The sequence below is a fragment of the Tetrao urogallus genome, assembly GCF_951394365.1.
Source record: "Tetrao urogallus genome assembly, chromosome: 11".
Lineage (NCBI taxonomy): Eukaryota > Metazoa > Chordata > Aves > Galliformes > Phasianidae > Tetrao > Tetrao urogallus.
In genome coordinates, this window is record NC_136824.1 from 786,939 (window position 1) to 799,689 (window position 12,751).

The following is a 12,751-nucleotide window of genomic DNA, read 5'->3' on the forward strand; positions in this document are numbered from 1 at the left end:
GCAGCAGCTGTGCTTTGCAGAGGCACTCGCTGGCTGTGTCTCTTGATTAAAAACACAGGGCTTGCTATGAAGTCAGTAATTTGTTTAAATTCACCTTTTCTCCCTTTTCGTGCTTCTCTTTCTTGCAGCCAGTACTTCTGGAATACTCAGAATTGCATCTTTAGAAGGCTTTCACAAACAGCTCTATGACATCAGTTAGCTGCTGCTCTTTGCTCACTGTGACCATTACCCAAAAGAAGAGCCGAAATGCTGTTCTGAGTTTGAACAGTGGGATTATCCTTTGCCAAGCCGCCCCAAGGCTGAAAGCAACCTTTGCAGAGTAACGTTTGTGTGCAGAGCTGTGAGCTTGGCTCGTGCTGCCGTCGGTGCTGCGGTGCCCCTGGGAGCCCGCTTGAAGATGGGGCACAGCTCCCTTCAGTAGGCTTTGCATGCGGGCTCACGGGGATTTACACACGCTCTGATGACACGCACGGAGATTATTCAAAGCCTCGCCCTAGTCACTCCCGCTAATTAGCTTGCTAATTGTTACTAATTGTGGAAAAAAATTGCGGAGAGCATCTGCAGAGCTCCCTGCCCGAGTGCCCATCGCCCCCAAGGGCACCCGCAGGAGCTGTGCGAGCTGCTCCGCGCCTCCCTCCTGCAGCCCTGCGGGCAGTCCGGGCTCTGCTGCCTTCCTGGGCATCGCAAAACTCTGCTCAGCTTCTGCCCGAGTCAATCAGATTTCTGCAGCTGCTGTGTGGCCGGGGGGAGCAGGAGGTTCCTGTTGGTGCTCCTGCAGTGGAGCGGCGCCATCAGGGCTGAGCTCATCCATCCAACGTGTGCTTCACACCAGCTTCCCTCCTATGAGCGCACCCTGGCTGTGTTGGCTTCGTTTCTCCTTTGCTCACATGCAGAAATACCCTGAGCAGAACGTCTCCCTTGGCTGGTGCTGGCACCAGCCCTTCCTATGGCTGTCACCCTGGAGCTGCAGAGCATCCAACGACCACAGGGGTGTGAGGGGCGCCCAGCACTGCGAGGCTCACGCATGGCTTAGCTCAGATGCTGCTCGTCACCTTTAATTTGCACTGAAGGGTTGCTAAACCCAGAAATGAAGGCAGCTTGCTAATTAGTTTATTTAAAGCTGTCTTTCAGGAGTGCTGCTCGATCATCCTCCCGGGGTGGTGGAAGGATGTCATTACAGGAGCTGGAAAAGCCAAAGACGCGCTCCTTCCCTCCTGCACATCTCCCAGAGCCCGCAGAGATCAAAGGCTGTGACAGAGCACAGCGTCACCTAATGAAAGCAGGAGGGCGAGAGCAGCCCTGTGTCCCCACGGAGCTTTCGTTCCAGGATGAGCACTAAATGACAGTGTGGGGTTGCTTCCTGCACCTGCCAGCAGCGCCGTGCTGCTTCGGCGTGGGGAATGAAACTGCATCCTGCTGTACGTGGTTTGAAGGGGAGACTGCTGAGAGATGGCGATGGTTTGCAGGCTGCTTGTCATTGAGAAGGGTGAGAAATTTCATAGAATCATAGAATGGCCTGGGTTGAAAAGGCCCACAGTGCTCATCTGGTTCCAACCCCCTGCTGTGTGCAGGTTGCCAACCAGCAGCCCAGGCTGCCCAGAGCCACATCCAGCCTGGCCCTGAATGCCTGCAGGGATGGGGCATCCACAGCCTCCTTGGGCAGCCTGTTGCATTGCCTCACCTTATTGGGTTTCTCCTGTTTCCATCATCCTGTCCCCCCTTCCCAGACAGGATGGCTGTGGGAGCCCACCCAGCAGAGGCAGAATGGGGAGCACCAGTGTTTTTGGGAGCTCTCTACTCAGAGCACTGTACACACACACACACAAAAAAAATTTTAATCAAAATTTGTTCCTTTTCAAAATCACAGCATGTGATCTGCATCAGCAGAAGGGGGTTCCAGCTGTGTGTTTGATGTTCCTCCTTATCCCAGGACGGGGCTGCACAGCACCTGTGGGCCGTGGACCTTCTGATGTCCCCAGGAGGTCCTCTGTCATGCTGTAGGACAGCAGCGTTGTGGCTGCACGGCGGTGCGGGGCTGGGCTGCCTCTCAGTCCCCCCACAGCTCTGATGGGTCGTGGCTGAGCTGAACCTGCAGTGAAGCTGAAATGTTCCCTTAGAAGCAGAAGCTTGTCCTTGCTTTAACTCTGGTGCCCTCCGCTGCCACACAACAGCCTCTTCAAAGGCATTTATCTGCCTCGTCAGGCTGCAAAAGCACCTGGCTGCCCAGACGTGCCCGTGCATACCTTTCTGCTAAGGCCTGTTTGCCTTGTGACAGTGCTAAAAGCGTTCATGCGGGCAGGGAGCACTTCGTGCCAGGCCTGCTGCAGTCTGGGCCTTGCACCTGCGTCCATCGCTCCAGCTTTTCTCCCCGGTGGTGCTGTGGGGGTTCAGGATGGGGCCGGGCACCTGCTGTCCCCTGGGCAGGCAGAGCTGATGGCAGAAATCCAGACCCGTTTGGGTGCTTGAGGAACCAGAGCTGTGCACGCAGTGGTTTCCTGGTGGGAAGCCAGAGAGCAGGAATAGGGGCTGCCCTCCCTGCGGTCTTACAGCTGTGGTTTGTGAACGCAGACCTGGCTGAGGAAATCCTGTGGTCCTCCTACAGCCAAACCAATTCATCGAAAGTGGGCAGGGAAAAATACCGAGCTTCTGTTGTGCTCTAAAATAGGGTCTGTTTCTCATTTAGGTCCCTGTGCTGTTCCTGTGCCAGACTTGGTTTGTCAGCCCCGTGGTGGCTCCTGTTTGCCCCAGAGGGCTCCGCTGGGGACAGTAACAGTGATAGGGATGGTGGTGGCTCCTGTGCTGCCTGCAAGGAGAGAGTGATGCTGCTGGTGCCTGGCTGTGGCTGGGGAATGCTTTGGGGTTTGGGGATACGGGCCAGGAATGGGAAATACATTTGTTCAGGTTCTGGGGCAGTGCAGGGCTCTGCCCAGGTGCGGGATCACCACAAGCAGCACCTCAGGCAATCGCTCCTATTCAGCTCCTGCCTGGGAATCACATTTGGGAGGGTGGGGGGCAGCAGGAGCCCCATGGGTCTCCCCAGGGCTGGCCATGATGTGGGCATGAAAGTGTGGGACCTGTGGCTGCCTGTCGCCTGCACCAGAACTTTCAGTACTTTGGGGACATGTAGGTGAGGCTGGAGAAACCTGGTGTAGAGGCTGCACATGGCTGAAAACATTGCTGCATCCCTGGCAGCTCATCCTGCTGGCTGAGCTGTGCTCAGGAGGGCACAGAGAGGGCTCACATGGGTGAGGGGCTGAGCCTGCTGAGGATGTGGCTGCTGGGGGGCCCTGGGCTGGGAATCACTCACCATGGAGCTGGACAGAGCAGCACAGGGATCTGACTGTGCTGTCTACACACTCTGCGAGCAAAATATCAGCTGGTCTCTAAGTGTGGAAGGTTCCTGGCAAAGCAGTCAGCTGTTGTTCCAAGAACATTTCTCCTATTGCAGCATTCATTATTGCTGGACACCACTGTCCCTTGCTGTCAGATCTGTGACCTCTATGCTGCAAAACCACAGCTGGCGTTGGGCCCCCAGCTGCCTCCAGCATCAGCCCCACGTTGGCTTTGCTGAGTCCCTGCTGTGATGGATGTGGCACACCTGAACCACGGCATCTCCTGGCCCCACAGCAGCCCCCAGGTTAAAGCAGAGCAGCCTGGAGGCAATGAGGCCATCCTGGGCTGTGTTATCAGCTGCTCTGCTCACAGCTTTTGTTTTTTAATTGGGTGGAGAGTGGAAAACCCTGTGGCTCCTTTCTGTATAAACAAGGGGGATTTATGACCAGCTGCCCAGCTGATGGGACTAATGATGTCCTCTCTCATCTGCCTTATCTTTATTGCCGAGCTCTCCATGGGGCTGAGCTGCAGCACCTGCAGCCACCCCAAGCACTGTGCTGTGTGTTGGCCAGCACAGCTCGTGATGGGTGGCACTGTGCTGCTGCCCCACGTGTGCCCCAGGGCTTCAAGCAGCCCAGGCCGTGTACCCCAGCATGGCAGGGCCAGGCTCCATGTACCAGACTGCAGGCAGACTCTGCTGATGGCACAACTGCTGCCAGTGTAGCTGGTACATAGGATCCCCAAACACAAATAGGAAGGGTATTTTTCACTGCTAGTGGCAGCAAGAGGATTGCCTTTTGTTCTGATGAAGGCTCTCAGGAGTATGGAGGGAATCCTTGTTTCTTTATCCTTTTGGATTGAGGGCACAAACCTTTCCAGGCTCTCTTTCCCTCCTCTCCCTTTCCTTCCCATGCCTCTCAGTCACAGGGACACACAGCTGTCCAGGCAACGAGGACCAGGAGCACTGTGGTCTCTCAGCCCTCCCCCAGGTCAGGGCACCTCGGTCCCCTGTTCAGACACACTGGGATGCTCAGGGACAGGGCAGCCCCATGCTGATGCAGGCTGTGGGAGCGCAGAGCAGGTCCTGATGGCTGCACAGCGTCCTGCTCCAGGCCCTGCTGGGCATCTCAGGGACACAGAGCTGAGAGGACAGTCTGTTTCAGGTGGTTGGGTTCTCCCTTCTTCACTGGCTGGCTTTCCTTAAAGGTGTGAGTGACCTTTTGGCACCCTGCTGCCCACGGACACATCGCGGTGCCGTGTGGTTCGAGAACTGCTGCTGCCCTTCTCCAGAGCTGCTCAGGAGCTGCACTCCTCTGTCTTCAGCCTTAGGGGACACCAGGAGCACCAGGGCCATCCTGGTGCCACGGCTGTGCAAACTTCAGCCTCGGCTGCACAGCTGGCAGCCCTGGTCTGTCCTGATGTCCTGCATCCGCAGCCAGCCCAGCCCAGGGCAGGCACTGCACCGCACCCAGCTGTGTCGCCAGGCTGCCACACAGCAGCCCCTGCCCCACGGGAAGCCCAGGGCTCCACCTGAACCCAGCTGCAGGGAGGGCACCGGTCCTCCTCCCACCCGGGGCTAATGACTCGTTTGGGCTTTCCCCACGTGTCTCTTAGTTCATTACTCTCAGCAATTAGCCCTTGGGAGCGGCTGGGGAGTTGCTTCTGTTCGTTCTTTCTCATGGGAGTTTCACCGCAGAAGCTCTCTTCCGTAATTTGCTCTGATGTCTCTCCTTGCCCCAGCTGAACCTGTGTGGCAGCCGTGACCTCAGCTGCCCGCCTGTGGAGCTGAATAATGGGTCTGTCCCACTGTAATGCACACATCTGCAGCTGGCCCTGCACTGCCATGGAGCTCCATCTTCTCCCTGCTGATGCAAGGGACGGTCTGCTCTCCAACAGGAGCTGCTCCTCTGCTCTTTATGCAGCTGAGACATCTGGGGCCGGTCCCCAACTTGCACACAGACGTAGCTGCACGTGCTGGAATTGTTTTCCCCGTGCTGGGAGATTAAATGATATACCAGAATTAATTTTGATGAAGAACTGATGTGTCACAATGAGTACATCAGGAGGTCAGCCTTCAGAGCCCTTCCTCGGCCCAGCCACGCGCTGCCATGGGCTGCACACCCCCACGTGGTGGCAGATGTGTCTCCTTGCTGCCGTGATGGAACAGAACCCCAAGGAAGGGATGGAACAGCCGCACAGAACAGGAGATGCACAGAGCGGTGCCTGCTGTGATCCTCCCGACCCCAAGTGCAAACAGGCTGGAGACACAGAGCTGACAACACCGCATCCGTTGACATGCTTCTACTTTTAACATGTTAAAGATCATGTCTGTAACCTGCTCTAATTTTAGGCCGTGGTATATCTGCACTGAATTCCTAGCATTGAAGAATGAGCACAGGTGTAAAATTAGACGCATTATTTATGGGCTGGCGGTTACCAGTTCTCCATCCTTAGCAGTGCACTGTTCATTGGTGTTGGCACTGCTGCTGCCCGTGCTTTGTACCAATGGCTGACCACAGCTCTCCCGCCCTCGGATCACTCCACATCTTGTTATCCAGGCAGAGGGTCGTAGAGAAAGGACACCAGTCTGGTGCTCAGGGATTGGGATCAGTTCAGCACAGCTGTTCTCAGTGGCTTTGGCCAACAAGGGTCCCCCAGGCATGCTCAGCCAGACACAGAGCAAGTCTGAGGGTGGGCTGCTGCTCTCAGCTGGAGAAAAGCTCACGTGGGCTCACTGCCATGTCAGTATTATGACATGGCAGTCATAACCCAAATTCCAGGATCAGGAATGCTAAATAAGGAACTCAGGTCAGGGTGGCCAGGCAACACACTCTCTTCCCCAAGGTTTGGGTGCTGTGCTCCAGGATTTCAGCTTTCATTTACAACACAAGTCTTTCCTCACCCAGGCTGGATGACAAGCAGGATGAGCAGCAGCTCGTGGCTGTGAGCAGCACTGTGTGTCCCACCAACGTCAGCACAGTGCAGACCTACGGCTGGACAGCCGTGCTGGAAGTGCCCGGCCCGAGTTGCTCACACAGCTCAGACGGCACACAAGGTTTTTCTCCAGGTCTGATCTATGTAAACAGTAATCGAGTGTCTGGGCACCACTCAGTTTCTCTGTATGCATGTGCAGCTTGGGCATTCCTTATACGCCTTCCAACCTCACTGGGGGCACAGCAGCAGCTGGTGCTGACACGCTGTCCTGAAGGAGACGCGCCTGGTATCCTTGATTCCTCCCTGCCTCCTGCGGCATGGAAAAAAAACATGGAAGGAGGGAGGAAACGCCTCTCGTCAGTGCAGTTCTCAGGCTGCTGGGGTGCTTTGGGTCATGGGTGTTTTTGTCTTGCAATGAAAAGACTTTGAGAAGATCTGTCCTTGAATGGCTCTCAGCTGCGCGGCGCAGGCAGCTCAGGTTTCGCGGCTGCAAACAGGCAGGTATTTCAGGCTGCCCCTCGCTGTTGGCCGGCCTGGGGGGAGCTGTGGCTGTGGGACTCGCTGACTTCTGCTGCTGCTCCAAGGGCTGAAGCCTCTACTTGGCTGAATCGGCCCCCGGATTTGTGTGCAGACCCTGAGCGGTGTGAGCCAAAACTCCTCTCCAGAACTGAATCCTATTCACAGGAAATTCAGAAGCCATCTACCTTCGGCCAGCATCCAAGAGGAGCAGTGTGTGTAGGAGGGGATGTGCTTTGCAGAATAACACAGAAGTCCCATGTGCAGGGCCTGGGCAGAGCCAGCAGGAGCTGCATCCCCGCCGTCCCTGGGTGCTCCTGGTGTGCGTCACCCCAGGGTCCACATATGGCAAAGGCTCCTGCAGCCATCCCTCCCCCCGGCCCTGCTGCAGCTCTGCTCTGCTTTGCTCTGCCTTGCCTCCTCCCCCCAGGCAGCCCCACGTTTTGCTGCTGCAGGTTTAGCTGCTATCTCAGCAGAAGGCAGGACTTCAAACCTGGTTGGTTTCCCGCTGCTCAGAGCAGATGGAGAGCAGGCTGGGAACAGCAGGGATAATGAAGCTGTTCTGTGGGGCTGAGAGGTGTGTGCTGTTTCTCTGACTTCAGGAGACACTAGTGTTTAGGGTTATTGTGGGAAGCTTTGTAGTTGCTATTATTACATTGCAAATGCATGCCTGGGTGCTTGCTAACCTGAGACCTTGCTTGTTTTGCTCCCCATCAATCTAAAAATGAATCAGGGATCTCTCCTGTGCTGCCAGGACTTCCCAGGAGACACAGTGTGAGGATACTGACAGTCAAGGGTCTCCGGTTTCAGTGTTTATCCATTTGAGCTTAAACAAGGCTCCAAGCCACCGATGGCCCAACCCAGACATCCTGTACACACAGACAAGGCTCTCTTCCCCAGAGATAACTTTCCTTCTGCTGCTGAGTCCATCACAAAAGCTTTGGAAACTGCGACCTGTGTCGCCTAGGAGCTCATTTCCAGTGTAGCCAGCCAGCAAAGCCAATCCCAGGAGGATGGAGAGAGATGTGTTAATAACAAACAGCTGCTGGAGACAGCTTCCTCTAGGGCAAACCTGTGTCTGTGTGCTGTTATTCCCCATAGACAGAGCTTGGTTTCCCTGAAGACCTGTCAGCAGCTCTGCCAGCATTCAGGTGGATTTGCCCGCTGTATATTCCCACAGAGCTGCATTTCTGTTTGAAGCTTTGGCCCAGGGCTCTGTGACAGCCTGATAAGCTCCAAGTTACAGCTGTTGTGTTATCAGACTGAAGATCCTGCCTCCTATTGCTGATTGCTCCTATAGCTGAAAACACCTCTTTTGTTTGCAGCATGAGGAACAGGACTAATTACTGCTCGCAGTTTTGCAAAGCGTGTGTGAAGGTGAGGAGTTTGTGGTGTTCTCTTACAGCCACTTCTGCTTCTACTTCTGGCTGTACAGCGCTCACATCCTTCAGTCTGAGCACAGTGCGTTGCACAGAGATCAGTCACAGCTGGGGTGAATACTGAAATCTGGGTGCGATCTGTTGCCTTTAGTTGGAAACTCAGTTCCCTTCTAGCCCCTGATAGAATGTGCTGCTTAATTAATATAATTGATTCCATGCTCTGTGGATCACAGTGTTAGAAACTTTCCAGCTTTACTGTCTGTGTGTCAGCGTGGTTCTCTCATCTCAACCATCTCCCTTACCTGAAGACATGCGTGCGTTCTCTGAGCTGTAGAGGTGCTCAGCAAGGCTTGACCAGCTGAGATGCAATGCCTCACATCTTCACCTTTCCTGCTTATGTTTCAAAATCTTCCCCTTGCAGCTGGAACTACAGTCCCAACAATGAAGGACATCATCCTCCTGCACACACCTGTGCGTGAGAAAAAAAAATGAGGAGCTGTTGTGTCCCAGCCTGAACTTCATGCACTTCCACCCCAAAACAGATTCCCTGCCTTTGGGTGTTATCTTCTTTTGGGGTGTGTTTTAAGCAGTAAGGAAGAGTTACAACACCCTGTTTTGTTGGCTGGCTCAGATGGTTGGCAGCACCTCGTTTCTACGCTCGCTTGTGCCCTGATGTGCAGCTCTGCAGCCATATCCTGCCTCTTCCCGTTCCCATTGCTGCCCTTCTGGGCACGTAGCCGGGCTGGTTCGGCTCACACCGTGCCGGGTGCTGTGCTCTGTGGCAGCTCCCTGCTGCACCGATGGCCCGGCGCTGCTCTGACAGAGCTGCTGGGAAGAGCTGAGAGCCGCCAAGCTGGCAGCTGAGCTTTTGTTAAATTCAGCTCCTCAGAGGCTGGCACAAATCGTGTTGTTTCCTTGTCACGGCGTTGTGCCAGGCAGGGTCAGGAGCACAGCGTGTGAGCACTGGCTGCGCGGATTCTTCCCTTCTCCTTGGAGCCCACAAGAAAAGAGTGTGAAAGGAGTGAAACGAAAGATTCAGCGCTGGATCTCTTTGGCTATTTGTTGTAGAAGATTTCCTGGTGTTTGCTGCCATTTCTCCGGGGCTGTGTCTCCTTTTCCAGTTGGCTTGGGTGCTCTGGATCTGCATGGCCATGGCTGCAGGCTGCTGTGGGGCTGGCAGGGGCACCGACCCAGCTCGGAGGGCTTGGATGAAGCAGCCTCTATCAGGAATGCTGTGTCCTTGGCTGTGAGCCTGGGCATGAGGCGAGGTGCAAGAAGGGCCAGCAGAACAAAGCTTCTAGCAGAAATGTGGCTCTTCATGGGTTCAAGAGCAAAGGCAGATAAAATGATATCCTCCTCCAGGTGTGTGCCTGGCATGGAGATTAATTTACCCAGATGATTCAGGCAGCAAGTGATGCAGGAAGTGGCGGGGTAATTTAATGACCCAAACAGAAACAGCGAGGAGCGCGTTTCCCTCTCAGTCGTGTCGGGATTTGATTTTTGTGCTCCATTAACAAACTGACTGATAAACCATAAGCTTGGACAAGTGTAATGTATTCCAGTGGATTTGTTTTCCTATCTTATAAAGTAGCTGAGAAGCTAAGCTTGTCGAGACCCCTTTTTGGTGACATGTTGCCATGCAATGGTCTGCATAGAGGCTGCGCCCTGGGCAGCTGTCTGTGTGTCTGCAGGGAGATGAGACGCTCTGCATGCAGGCTGGGGACTGCGAGTAACAGCCACGTGGAAATCTGCAGCTCTGTTGTCTCTCCTGCTCATAAATTCAGAGTCGATTTGGTATTACCTACATTTATGGAGTGTGTGAGCACCAAGCTTGGTGTTGTTTGTGACTCATTCGAATATTTCTCTTTGAACTCTGGCTGAGGGTGAAGAGAATTGTGTCAGTGTTGCTTTTCCAATAGAGCACAAATGCAGACTTTGGCACTGCGAGGCTCAGAAAAGCCCCCACCGTGGTGAAGCTGTTCCTTCCTCCTCTCTCACTGTACAACTTGGCTCCAATTAGTTTGTCTTGACTGCGAGATGCTCAGGCCAACACTGCTTCTATTTCAGAGGAACCAGCCAGAGATTAATTAGATCCCAGGCCTGTTGGAAGACTAGCCAGCAAATTCCGTGTGCCATTAAATCAGCACTTATCAGACCAACACTGTTGGAATAAACATCCCCTTTGTTGTGCTGCAGTAGGCAAAGATTGTCACAGAAATGAAATGTTTGAGCAGATATGAGCACGATAGCTTCTGAGCTACATCAGCTGTTTGCTTCGATCAGATTTTAGCCGTGGTTACTGAAATGGCACTAAGTGTGCAGCAGTGTGTGCTGCCCTGCCGCGCTCTGCAGCGCTCTGCCAATCCCACCCGTGGCAGCACGGAGTGTGGACAAGGGCTGCAGGGGACACAGCATTGCTGATGCGTGAGCATCTCATGGACGTCCACCACGCTGTATGTCAGTGCACGAGGAGGCACACAGTCAGCATCAGTCATCGTTCCGAAGAAACCTGCGGTTTGAAGTCATAAAGAATGAAAGAAGTGAAGTGGAATTGGCAAGACGGTGGAACAAATGCTCAGCAGGAACTGCAAATTTACATTCGGACTCTGTCAGCAGAGAAGTGACCTTGTCTCAGCACCCTTTGGATGTGCCTCAACAAAGCTAATGCAGGGCATAGCAGATTGGCTTGCATTGGCTCAGCTCACAACAGAGAATGGGGAGAAAGTGTGTCCAGAGCGGTGGGGAGTGAGGTGCCAGAAGCCAAGAACCAGCAACACTGCTGGTGAGAGTGCACTGCAGGACGAGCAAGGATGTGTTGAACCACTGGGCAGAGAGGTGGGCTGTGGAGAGGGGTGATGTACAGGGAACTGCATGCCAATGATGTCAGCAGCAACAGCTTTAATTAATCTGGGGAGCAAGTGAGAAGAAGACTGTAGTAGGTATGACCAGAACCAAGGACCAGTTCTGGCACTGCGGTCAGGGGAAGGGCTGGAACACGGACAGCTGCAGCGCAGGGGCTGTGCTCAGAGCAAGGCAAGCAGAGCTGCACCACGTACAGCTGAGATGGGGAGATGTGCTGGGTGCCCTCCTGAGACGTTACGACTTGGATGCCAGTCAAATGTACAACTCAGTGCCTTGTAATTTAACATGAAACATCTTGTTCTTGTGCTGACACATGCAGCACCAGGGCTTAAGGATGGCGTTTGGATTGGGAACTTCCTGCTTTGATGGGAAGAGGAAAAAAAAAAACCAACCCCAAAACCCAAACCCCAACCAGGTAGGCTGTGCTGCTTCTCCGGCTCATCGCTTTACCCTGCTCAGAACCAGCTGCTGAGAGCCGTGGTGTGACTGCAACAGGCTTCACCCGTGGCTGATTGCAGCAGGGGAAGGCAGCTGACATGGAGGAAGCTGAAGGAGCAGAGAGCCAGCTGTGTGCTGCAAATGCATACATGTGATTATCAGCAGATGGGGAATTGCTTTGGCTGTGGTATTTGGAAATGCTGTGTGTGGTGTCTCAGCAATGAAATGGTATAATGAATTACTTCTAAAATGCTGCTTCCCCTGTACAGAAGGAGCTTCTGTTGAACAACGTAAACACAGCAGAAGGTGGAGAAAGCTGCTGCTGTTAGCTGGGTCCTCACACTCAGACAATTATTTGGAAAGTTGAACTTTTTGGTAATGAAACCTTCTTTCTAATGAAACAACCATTTCTTTTTGCAGTAATATAGCAATGGTTCTGGTCTGAAGAACTCCAACCAGGTCATCTGCCATACATTAAACTGATGCTGAGGCTTAGCTTTGCGCTTGAATTTGTCAGTGGACATTGCTTGCTCACGTTTGCTCCAATCCCCACGCAAACACTCCTGTGTTTGATGCCACAAAGGTCATTTCTTGAGGGAAGAGAACCCTAAAAGCATTCTGAGCGTGAGTTCTTTTCTCCCAAGAGTTTAAACCTGGATCTGATCCCTTTCAGATGAGGTTGGGGTGATTTGCCTGGGGAAGGTTTTCACCCAGCAGCCCTTCCAGCACTGCAGATGTGCACGATGTGACTGCGTGGGGCTTTGGGCAGTGGGAATTCAGCCCAACCTCTCTGATCCTCTCCAGCACGCATTTAGGACACCGGGATCTCTCTGAACAGCCGGCCTAGAAAGGAACCAAAGTGTTTGGACGCATGGCTCACCTGAATTGATTAAAGAGTGCTGACATTCACCTTGCGCTCTGCTTATTTAGAGAGGTGTACATTTGATTGAATACTTCCAACCCTGCTGTCGTAAGCAAGGTTTTAGAGTTTACAGAAGCCAGGAGCTGTAATTAAATGGTCTCAGCGCTGTGTGTGAGCTCAGAGCTCCGCAGAGCTGTGTGATGGGCTATGAGCACAGGCAGTAAAAGGGCTCAGGGCTGGTGACACAAGTGGCAAACTGCCGCCTCAGACATTCCTCATGCAAAAGGAGGAAACTAATTACATTGTTTTAAGCGCCATCCCGACGCAGCTCGTGCATACACGACTCTGATGAAGGACGCAGGATGTCTGCAAGGACAGCAGCGAGTTTGCACCTTCCTCTTCTGGCAAGTCTGCTCCGTGCCAGCAG